General features: G+C 45.8%; 1 long non-coding RNA gene across 1 annotated transcript in view; it reads right to left on the bottom strand.

Annotated features, from left to right (window-relative positions):
* Positions 1 to 10,242: 10,242 nt before the first annotated feature.
* The window catches only part of LOC126253096 (uncharacterized), a 1,024,558-nt gene continuing 1,023,699 nt past the window's right edge, over positions 10,243 to 11,101 (bottom strand). The window contains exon 3 of the long non-coding RNA XR_007545902.1: positions 10,243 to 10,380. This is a non-coding gene — a long non-coding RNA (uncharacterized LOC126253096). The remainder of the gene's footprint in view (positions 10,381 to 11,101) is intronic.

Below are 11,101 nucleotides of genomic sequence, written 5' to 3'. Positions count from 1 at the left end.
TTTGATACTCGGCCGTATGCTTTACAAAGGAACCATCCCAGCACTTAAGGGAAACCTAAATCTGGATGGTGGAACAGGGATTTGAACCGCCATCCTCCTGAAACCAGTAAAGTCTTTTTAACAATGCGCCGAGACCTCGGTTATGTAGGTGACTGGGATACGTGTGAAGAGGAAAAAGATTAAGATAATCATAGAGGCTAACTACCTCCAAACCAGAATTACAGGGTTTTTAGCTTTTCTGATCCCGCATTGGTCATGGTCTTCAATTCCTCTTTCGTTTTTTGGTTATTGCTAAAAATAGTCTGCATCCGCTTTTGGTGGAGATCAAAATGTGGGAGGAATAGAGCAGCGGTCACAAATGGGTGGGAAGAAGGGATGAAACACTCGTTGACGACAAGGTCATTTGATACTCGGCCGTATGCTTTACAAAATTCGAAATTGAAGAGAAATAAAACCAGAATTCCACATACGACGCGACACACACTGTTTGATGTATACAGGGTTAATTATAAAATGGAGTCTATAAACATTGTCCTGAAAACTGTAAATCAGTGAAATCTGTGCCCAGGAAAGGTTCAGGCAATGTCCGCTAATCCTCCTGCCCGATATACCCAGCACGTAGAACATAGGGCCCGCTTTAAAATACGCAAAAAATAAAATATAGTCCATGCCTGCGGATGTTTGGTACAGGCAGGCCTTGACTCATAGGGACCGTTTCCGGTGTGCGCGACTCTAAGGAGTGCAGGTAGGCCGCTACTTAGCTACCACGCAAATTTCACATATTCTTTTAGCGCGTACATTTCATTTTGCGCATTTTTCATATAACATTACAAAAGGTCCCTAGTAACTATCAACATAGGTCGGGAAATCCTTCTTTATGATTTACGAAAAACGTTACCCGTAGCTACCTCCAATTATTTATTTACACCCTTCTTTACAAATGGTCTTGGTATCTGATTTTAGTTTGTCTAATTGCCTATTTTTCTGGATTTTGCTTACATCATAGCAGCTTGTTTTGTTTTGACTGATGTGGGGTGGGAGCATTCATGACCATCTTCTTGGTTCCTATTTCTTCCCAAAATGTCTTACCGGACAAAACGTGCCTACTGTTTCTCAGGATGAGGTGCTTCATATACTTGATAAAGTACTGTAAATGTCCCCCAAACGGATGTGGTTTATGCACGATGGTGCTCCACCTCACTTTAATAGTTCGCTCGAATATCGATAACCAGTTTCAAAATTAATCGATTCGTCGAGGAGGACCCATTGCATGATCTGACAGATCACCAGAGTTGAATCATTTATATTAGCATACAGTCATGTAACTCACTAACAAATGACCTTCGGACACACATTCATGTGGAGTTTTTGTAATATTTTCATATCACGAATACATCCCTTCCTTTATGGACAGAGATTTGTAAACATCCTATACACACATGCTGTTTCAGGAGGAATAATAAATGTTTGGTAGGTGCAAGTTTAGATTAGTTCGAATCAACCTTTCATATGAAATGGCTGTTATTGGTTGCTGAGATGAGTTTTCATTTCGCGTGCTGGCACTCCATTTGCTATGCGTTTATTTATCGAGTGCGATTTTTCTTTTAAGCCCAGGTTGTGAAATTGTGCTTGAGCTAGCATAACTGAATTTTTCAAATGCGACTGCGATTTCTGCTCTGTCATTAAACACACCGTACGTATTTACAAAGTCTGAATGTTCACAATACGGTATTTCTGTACGGGTATTATAACTGAAACGCTGATGCTATTTGTAGAGAATACGTAGACGACTTCCCAACGCAGCTTATCAAATGGAAGTGTGTTTATTCGTGTTTTCACTGAACTGCGCCAGACCGCTGCAGTGCCCAGCAGTCATTTACTGGAAGTGCAAATGAAGAGAGTGTGATTCATGTACAAAACGTTACTCAGATGCACAACGTAGTCCACCAACAAGCACACGCATAAATTCTACACTTATCGCTATCCCACATATAAGAATACGGTGGACATTACGTATGCACGGCCTGTATCCTTATTATTTACATCCCTTTCAAATTCTTTGATGAAACGAAAGTAGACGGTTGGAATTTAGCCGTTGGATACTTGCAAATCGCAGGATACCCCGTTAATACTGTTTAGTGATGGAGACAACTTTCACTCGTAACGGTATGAATAACACCCGTAACTCACATCGACGGTCCGACGAAAACCCACCGGCCTTTGTCAAGGTACATTTGCTTCTTTGTAAAAGTGTCGTGAGGTATGATGGACAATCAGCTGGCTGGGCCTGTTGTATTATCGCATCGCCTTACACGGATCCGTGGTTTAGACATTTTCTAAACCGAGTACCCAGCATTATTGGATGAGTTTGTTTTCTCTACAAGAATGGATGTGTTCCTCCAGCACGACGGCGACTTTTCACATCTTAGTCGTCACGTGATACGTCACCGTAATCAAACATTACCCCGAGAATCGATCGGTAGAGATGGTCAGAGCTGTGATACCGGTGACGCGTTGCCATGGGGACCTACTCAAAATTGTTTAACGTGACTGGTTGAGCTGGACGTGCGAAGCAGCCGCAACAGGCCCACTGGAACTGATTTTTGCCTGTGGGGATGGATTAAAGGCGAAGTTCACACAGAAATCGTAAAAATTAGAGACAAGATGATTGTCAGGATTATAAATAGTGCCACTTTCATTAAAAAAGCACTAAGAGGACAGGAAAAAAGCTATAGAGGAGTCAGTAAACGAAGATGTTTGTCAGTTCGTGGCGCTGTTACCAGCTTTCAGCTGCTAGGTGAACGGCTGCAGGCAAAACCAATAGTCGTCCGAAGAGCTGTGATACCGGTGACGCGTTGCCATGGGGACCTACTCAAAATTGTTTAACGTGACTGGTTGAGCTGGACGTGCGAAGCAGCCGCAACAGGCCCACTGGAACTGTCAGGTGCACACGTGGTTTTGCCACGAGATTTCCAAAGTATGTTGTAGCCAGAGATGGAATTTATGAAAATTAACTTTGAACTTGTGATCTCTCAGCTTTTCTCGGGGTGTGTGATTAATGATGCACTCTGGGGTGTTCAGGCGATTTGTTGTTTGCTTTTTGTGCACCAAATCGGTTGACCACCAGGAAGACCTCCGTTAACTTCCGAGTATTCCTTTCGATTACACTCTTCTGCTGAAAATTCCCAGAGTGCCTCGTATTTAGTCAAATCTCATTTTTCGTTGCTCCCTCAGAACATCGACAATAAGTACAGGAACTGAACGCACCAAGAATTTCAAATTTCCCCAGAGATAAAAATCCAAATGATTCAACTCTGGTGATCTGTCAGATCATGCAAAGGGTCCTCCTCGACGAATCGATTGATTTTGAAACTGGTTATCGATATTCCAGAGAACTATTAAAGTGAGGTGGAGCACCATCGTGCATAAACCACATCCGTTTGGGGGACATTTACAGTACTTTATCAAGTATATGAAGCACCTCATCCTGAGAAACAGTAGGCACGTTTTGCCGGTAAGACATTTTGGGAAGAAATAGGAACCAATAAGATGGCCATGAATGCTCCCACCCCACACCAGTCAAAACAAAACAAGCTACTATGATGTAAACAAAATCCAGAAAAATAGGCAATTAGACGAACTAAAATCAGATACCAAGACCATTTTTACAGAAGGGTGTAAATAAATAACTGGAGGTCGCTACGAGTAACGTTTTTCGTACATTATAAAGAAGGATTTCCCGACCTATGTTGATAGTTCTTAGGGACCTTTTGTAATGTTATATGAAAAATGCGCAAAATGAAATGTACGCGCTAAAAGAATATGTGATATTTGCATGGTAGCTAAGTAACGGCCTACCTGCACCCCTTAAGAGTCGCGTCCACCGGAAGCGGTCCCTATGAGTCATCAGCATCAACGATGGAAAGCTTTTACCGTCAAAAATTCTATTCTGACTTCCCCCTCCCTTCCTCCCTCCTCCTGACCCAGTATCTTTGCAACATCCTTCTACATCACCCCACCTGCTGGAGTAGACTTCTAAGTGACATAGATACCTGGCACTATCTTTCAAGATAGTCACCGAATATCTGTAGACAATCGTTCAATTCCTCGACGGTAGGAACCCGCTCCTTCCTCGCGGAGCCACTCGAGCACCAATGTGTGAACGTCATCATCGTTGAAAAATCTCTGCCTCTCCTCCTCGATGTTCTTTCAGCTTGCCGAAAAGATGGAAATCACTTAATGCAACGTCGTAGAACCCAGAGTGAGTGCAGTTTTCGACACTACAGAAGACGTCCGCAATGAGCGCTGCCTACTGAGTTGAGCATCTGCTGAGCACCATCCGCGACAGTCTGTGACTGCTGCTAATCAGTCCCTCAACTGCCTGCCGATGTCTACCAGCTTCCTTCCCTATCAGCATCATGTACGTCTGTGCGGTATTAGTCGCGACACTGAATTTTGCCCACATGCTGTCAGAATTTCACGGTGAGTCTGTGCCTAATTTAGACGTTTTGCCCGAAGGAACCGCACGGGTACTGTCACGCGCCATTTCACCCGCACGCTGTGGCATATCTGTGATCCGTGCCCCACGAGAACCGGGTCTGCAGGTGAAGAAGAGCATGTACTCTATTCCGACAATGCGCCACTCTTGTTGCGCAATGGTACCGCGTGGTTGTAATTAAACTGCCCATGTTCCGAGAGTTGTAGTGCAGTAAGTACACACCGCACGACGCTGAAATATGGTATGCGTGTTCATTAATCGAAGAGCTCGCGGAGTATGTTGAAAAAAATAATAGATCCACTTTCTGCCATCAGGTGAAAATATGGCTCTCTAAGCAGTCAGAATGTGATGTGGGTGCAGGAAAACGGTAGGAAGGATTAAATACATGATATACCGGTGGTTTTTTGGCGTGTTTATTATGGTACGGCCACAATTTACAACAAAATGGTTCAAATGGCTCTGAGCACTATGGGACTTAACATCTATGGTCATCAGTCCCCTAGAACTTAGAACTACTTAAACCTAACTTAACCTAAGGACAGCACACAACACCCAGCCATCACGAGGCAGAGAAAATCCCTGACCCCGCCGGGAATCGAACCCGGGAACCCGGGCGTGGGAAGCGAGAACGCTACCGCACGACCACGAGATGCGGGCAATTTACAACATGTAACCTACCAAGCAACATGCTGCAACATTAAGAGGCATGGTCGAAAGCTGCTCGCAGCATATCCTGCGTAATAAGAGCGATATCTACATCTACATTTATACTCCGCAAGCCACCCAACGGTGTGTGGCGGAGGGCACTTTACGTGCCACTGTCATTACCTCCCTTTCCTGTTCCAGTCGCGTATGGTTCGCGGGAAAAACTACTGCCGGAAAGCGTCCGTGCGCGCTCGAGTCTCTCTAATTTTACATTCGTGATCTCCTCGGGAGGTATAAGTAGGAGGAAGCAATATATTCGATACCTCATCCAGAAACGCACCCTCTCGAAACCTGGACAGCAAGCTACACTCTGATGCAGAGCGCCTCTCTTGCAGAGTATGCCACTTGAGTTTGTTAAACATCTCCGTAACGCTATCACGCTTACCAAATAACCCTGTGACGAAACGCGCCGCTCTTCTTTGGATCTTCTCTATCTCCTCCGTCAACCCGACCTGGTACGGATCCCACACTGATGAGCAATACTCAAGTATAGGTCGAATGAGTGTTTTGTAAGCCACCTCCTTTGTTGATGGACTACATTTTCTAAGGACTCTCCCAATGAATCTCAACCTGGCACCCGCCTTACCAACAATTAATTTTATATGATCATTCCACTTCAAGTAGTTCCGTACGCATACTGCCAGATATTTTACAGAAGTAACTGCTACCAGTGTTTGTTCTGCTATCATATAATCATACAATAACGGATCCTACTTTTCTCCAGATCAGGAAGAGACGGGGTACATCCCTAATCGATCTTTCAGATATCCGGACAACCACAAGTCACATGGATTTAGGTCGCGAGATCTGGAAGGTCACATATTTTTAAAGCCCTTGATATGATGCGGTCATTACCGAAGGTATCTCGAAGCAAATCATTCACTTGGCAAGCGACATGTACTGTGGCGCCATCTTGCATGAAAATAGTAAATTTCGAAGGAGCGCTTCATAACGTGCAGATCTGGAAGGTCACATATTTTTAAAGTCCTTGATATGATGCGGTCATTACCGAAGGTATCTCGAAGCAAATCATTCACCTGGCAAGCGACATGTACTGTGGCGCCATCTTGCATGAAAATAGTAAATTTCGAAGGACGCTTCATAACGTGCAGGCGTCACCCCCTCTAAGTTCCGCGAGGTGTCATCGCCATGAAAGAAAATGGACCGACAATGCAGGAGCTTGTGAAACTATACCACAATCACCTAAGCTGAGTGCAGTGGATGTTCCTGAACAACATGCGGCGAAGTAGAATTATATACGTAACAGTTCTGCGCATTACCGGCACTGTGCAGAGCAAAATGTGTCTCGTCTGTCGGAAGAATATTCTCCGGCTACATGTCATCTATTTTCATGCACGTCAGAACACGAAGTGCAAAGTGACGACGTTGTTGTAGCTTATCTTGGGCTTCGTTTGATGCACATTCTAAACCTCGTAGAGATAACAGTGTAAAACGCTACACAAAATCTTTTGAACTGTTGACCTGCAGAGAGAATTCCCGTGACGCAGATAGAGCACTGGCTGCAGAATTTGAGGCATCTGCTGTACGGTCGGCTATAGCTACATCAACTTCATCAACAACTGCTATGGAAATGGGCGACCATCTGTTCCCTGCTGTACCATGCAATTCACCTGTTTCTTCTAATTTCCTAATCAAATTCTACAGCTCATCTACTGACGTGGAGCCTCGTCACAGCTGTTTCTGTCGGCGATATTTCCGCAATGCAGTGCTGCTATTGCTGCCGTTCCGATCAAATAACTCTACCAGCAGTTCGCCGTCTTTCTTCTCAATAACCATTGCATTTCGTACAGGAAACCTCAACCTTCTTAGCTCTTTACAGCAACAGTCACTTGTCAAATGAAATCAACATGTGTCACCAAGCGGCACATAGGAAAGTGACATCAAAATAGGGAACATGTCAGAATTGGAGAAATTGCAAAGGAATTCTCCTTTATGAAAGACACCGTTTTTGCAGTTTCACATTATAACTACTAACAGCCCTACATTTTCACCCGGTGGCAAAAAGAGTAACTGCCCGGCTTTAACATGGGATGAACTATGAAGAAATTCCTTCCTCCTCCACAAATGTAAAATGTGTGTTGTTGTTGTTGAGGTCTTCAGTCCTGAGACTGGTTTGATGCAGATCTCCCTGCTACCCTATCCTCTGCAAGCTTCTTCATCTCCCAGTACTTACTGCAACCCACATCCTTCTGAATCTGCTTAGTGTACTCATCTCTTGGTCTCCCTCTACGATTTTTACCCTCCACGCTGCCCTCCAATGCTAAATTTGTGATCCCCTGATGCCACAGAACATGTCCTACTAACCGGTCCCTTCTTTTTGTCAAGTTGTGCCACATACTCCTCTTCTCCCCAATTCTATTCAATACTTCATCATTAGTTATGTGATCTACCCATCTAATCTTCAGCATTCTTCTGTAGCACCACATTTCGAAAGATTCTACTCACTTCTTTTCCAAATTATTTATCGTCCATGTTTCACTTCCATACATGGCTACACTCCATACAAATACTTTCAGAAACGACTTCCTGATACTTAAATCTAGGCCTGATGTTAGCAAATTTCTCTTCTTCAGAAACGCTTTCCTTGCCATTGCCAGTCTACATTTTATATCCTCTCTACTTCGACCATCTTCAGTTATTTTGCTCCCCAAATAGCAAAACTCCTTTACTACTTTAAGTGCCTCATTTCCTAATCTAATTCCCTCAGCATCACCCGACTTAATTCGACCACATTCCATTATCCTCGTTTTCCTTTTGTTGATGTTCATCCTATATCCTCCTTTCAAGACACTGTCCATTCCGTTCAAATGCTCTTCCAAGTCCTTTGCTGTCTCTGATAGAATTACAATGTCATCGGCGAACCTCAAAGTTTTTATTTCTTCTCCATGGATTTTAATACCTACTCCGAATTTTTCTTTTGTCTCCTTTACTGCTTGCTCAATATACAGATTGAATAACATCGGGGAGAGGCTACAACCCTGTCTCACTCCCTTCCCAACCACTGCCTCCCTTTCATGCTCCTCGACTCTTATAACTGCCATCTGGTTTCTGTACAAATTGTAAATAGCCTTTCGCTCCCTGTATTTTACCCCTGCCACCTTTAGAATTTGAAACAGAGTATTCCAGTCAACATTGTCTAACTTTCTCTAAGTCTACAAATGCTCGAAACGTAGGTTTGCCTTTCCATAATCTAGCTTCTAAGATAAGTCGTAGGGTCAGTATTGCCTTACGTGTTCCAATATTTCTACGGAATCCAAACTGATCTTCCCCGAGGTCCGTTCTACCAGTTTTTCCATTCGTCTGTAAAGAATTCGCCTTAGTATTTTGCAGCCGTGACTTATTAAACTGATAGTTCGGTAATTTTCACATCTGTGAGCATCTGCTTTCTTTGGGATCGGAATTATTATATTCTTCTTGAAGTCTGAGGGTATTTCGCCTGTCTCATACATCTTGCTCACCAGATGCTAGAGTTTTGTCAGGACTGGCTCTCCCAAGGCCATCAGTAGTTCTAATGGAATGTTGTCTACTCCCGGGGTCTTGTTTCGACTCAGGTCTTTCAGTATTCTGTCAAACTCTTCACGCAGTATCGTATCTCCCATTTCATTTTCATCTACATCCTCTTCCATTTCCATAATATTGTCCTCAAGTACATCGCCCTTATATAGACCCTCTATATACTCCTTCCACCCCTCTGCTTTCCCTTCTTTGCTTAGAACTGGGTTGCCATCTGAGCTGTTGATATTCATACAAGTGCCTCTCTTTTCTACAAAGGTCTCTTTAATTTTCCTGTAGGCAGTATCTATCTTACCCCTAGTGAGATAAGCCTCTACATCCTTGCATTTGTCCTCAAGCCATCCCTGCTTAGCCATTTTGCACTTCCTGTCGATCTCATTTTTGAGACGTCTGTATTCCTTTTTGCCTGCTTCATTTACTGCATTTTTATATTTTCTCCTTTCATCAATTAAGTTCAATATTTCTTCTGTTACCCAAGGAGTTCTACTAGCCCTCGTCTTTTTACCTACTTGATCGTCTGCTGCCTTCACTATTTCGTCCCTCAGAGCTACCCATTCTTCTTCTACTGTATTTCTTTCCCCCATTCCTATCAATTGTTCCCTTATGCTCTCCCTGAAACTCTGTACATCCTCTGGTTCTTTCAGTTTATCCGGGTCCCATCTCCTTAAATTCCCACCTTTTTGCAGTTTCTTCAGTTTTAATCTACAGTTCATAACCAGTAGATTGTGGTCAGAGTCCACATCTGCCCCTGGAAATGTCTTACAATTTAAAACATGGTTCCTAAATCTCTGTCTTACCATTATAATCTATCTGACACCTTCTAGTATCTCCAGGATTCTTCCATGTATACAACCTTCTTTCATGATTCTTGAACCAAGTGTTAGCTATGATTAAGTTATGCTCTGTGCAAAACTCTAACAGGCGGCTCCCTCTTTCATTTCTTAGCCCGAATCCATATTCTCCTACTACGTATGTTTCCTTCTCTCCCTTTTCCTATTCTCGAATTCCAGTCACCCATGACTATTAAATTTTCGTCTCCCTTCACTACCTGAATAATTTCTTTTATCTCATCATACATTTCTTCAATTTCTTTATCATCTGCAGAGCATATATGAGAACTGAAAGCGGTCTGCTGTGGGTGCAGAGTGCAGTACTCACCGATTTTGCCGCCCGGACTGTAGGGGTCGTAGCTGCCGCCAGAGGAGAGGGGCGAGGCGTAGCCGTTGGGGAGCGCGGCGGTCGCGCCCGCGGAGGCGGCGCCGCCGAACAGGGGGTGCGGGGGCGGCGAGGGCGCCGCGTTGCTGCCAGGCGACGACAGCCAGTCGCTGTCGAGGCGCGCCCGCTTGGCCGGCCCCGGGCCCGGGCCGGGCCCCGCGCCCGGCGAGCTGATGGCGGCGAACAGCGAGCCCGCCTCCCGCGGCTCCGTCTTGACGACGAGCGCGTCCGACACGGAGGCGGGCGACGCGTGGCCCGGCAGCGCGCCCACCGCCACCGCCGCCGCGGCCGCCGCCGCCGCCGACGCCGAGGGCAGCGCGCCGTCCGGGCCCGCCGCCCCGCGGAACAGCTCCATCGCTAGCGCGCGATCTCGCTCAGGCGCCGTCCTGCGCCCGCCATGGTTACCGCGCCGCGCTCATGCCATGCGCCTGCAACACCGAGAACGCCACCGCCTGTTACTACCCACTACCTGCTCTCTCGACTTAGAGAGCGAGAGTAAATTCGCTACGACAGCCGGCGGCGCCAATACGCGCAGCAGGCACACACCGAAACGGTCCAGGGCCACGACCCCCTGCGCCAAGCCACGTCACGTGCCCTGATCCCGCAGTTATAAGGAAGCCCAGGGCGCATACTCACAGCGCGTAACACCACTGGTCTTACACGAGTGCCAGCAGACGTCTCCGGAAGAGAGTGGGTAGCTACTGAGCCGTGGCTCGTTACTGGCGCGCCAGTCTCTTGGATGTCCATTCTCGATCCTTCGATGTTTCTTATGTTTGCTTGGCTTGTTGTTTTCCGCATTCGCGGGGCGAGTGGCAGTTGACGCTTGCTCGGGCTACCTGCTGAGACGCCGCGAGGTTATGAGGCGGGAAGCAACCACGTATAGGTGGAGTTGGTTGTACGCGGTCTCTCGGTTCAGCATGGAGGATGTGTGTTGGCTGCCTGCCTGTCTGCTCTCCTGGTTTTGCTCGCCGTGCCTTGCGACCGCCTAGCTTGGGTTGCTGTCTGGTGTATCCTACACGAGCCATACCGGACGTCCAGCAGAAACCAGCAGAAGTGAAGCAGCCTTCTGTTTCTTTAAAGAAAAGGAGCAAATGTATAAGACCTTTTGTAACCAATTTTGGTGGCCTCTTACACTGCCTTTGGGGAGAG

The sequence above is a fragment of the Schistocerca nitens genome, chromosome 4 (assembly GCF_023898315.1).
Source record: "Schistocerca nitens isolate TAMUIC-IGC-003100 chromosome 4, iqSchNite1.1, whole genome shotgun sequence".
Classification (NCBI taxonomy): domain Eukaryota; kingdom Metazoa; phylum Arthropoda; class Insecta; order Orthoptera; family Acrididae; genus Schistocerca; species Schistocerca nitens.
This window is presented reverse-complemented; position numbering and strand designations above follow the sequence as displayed.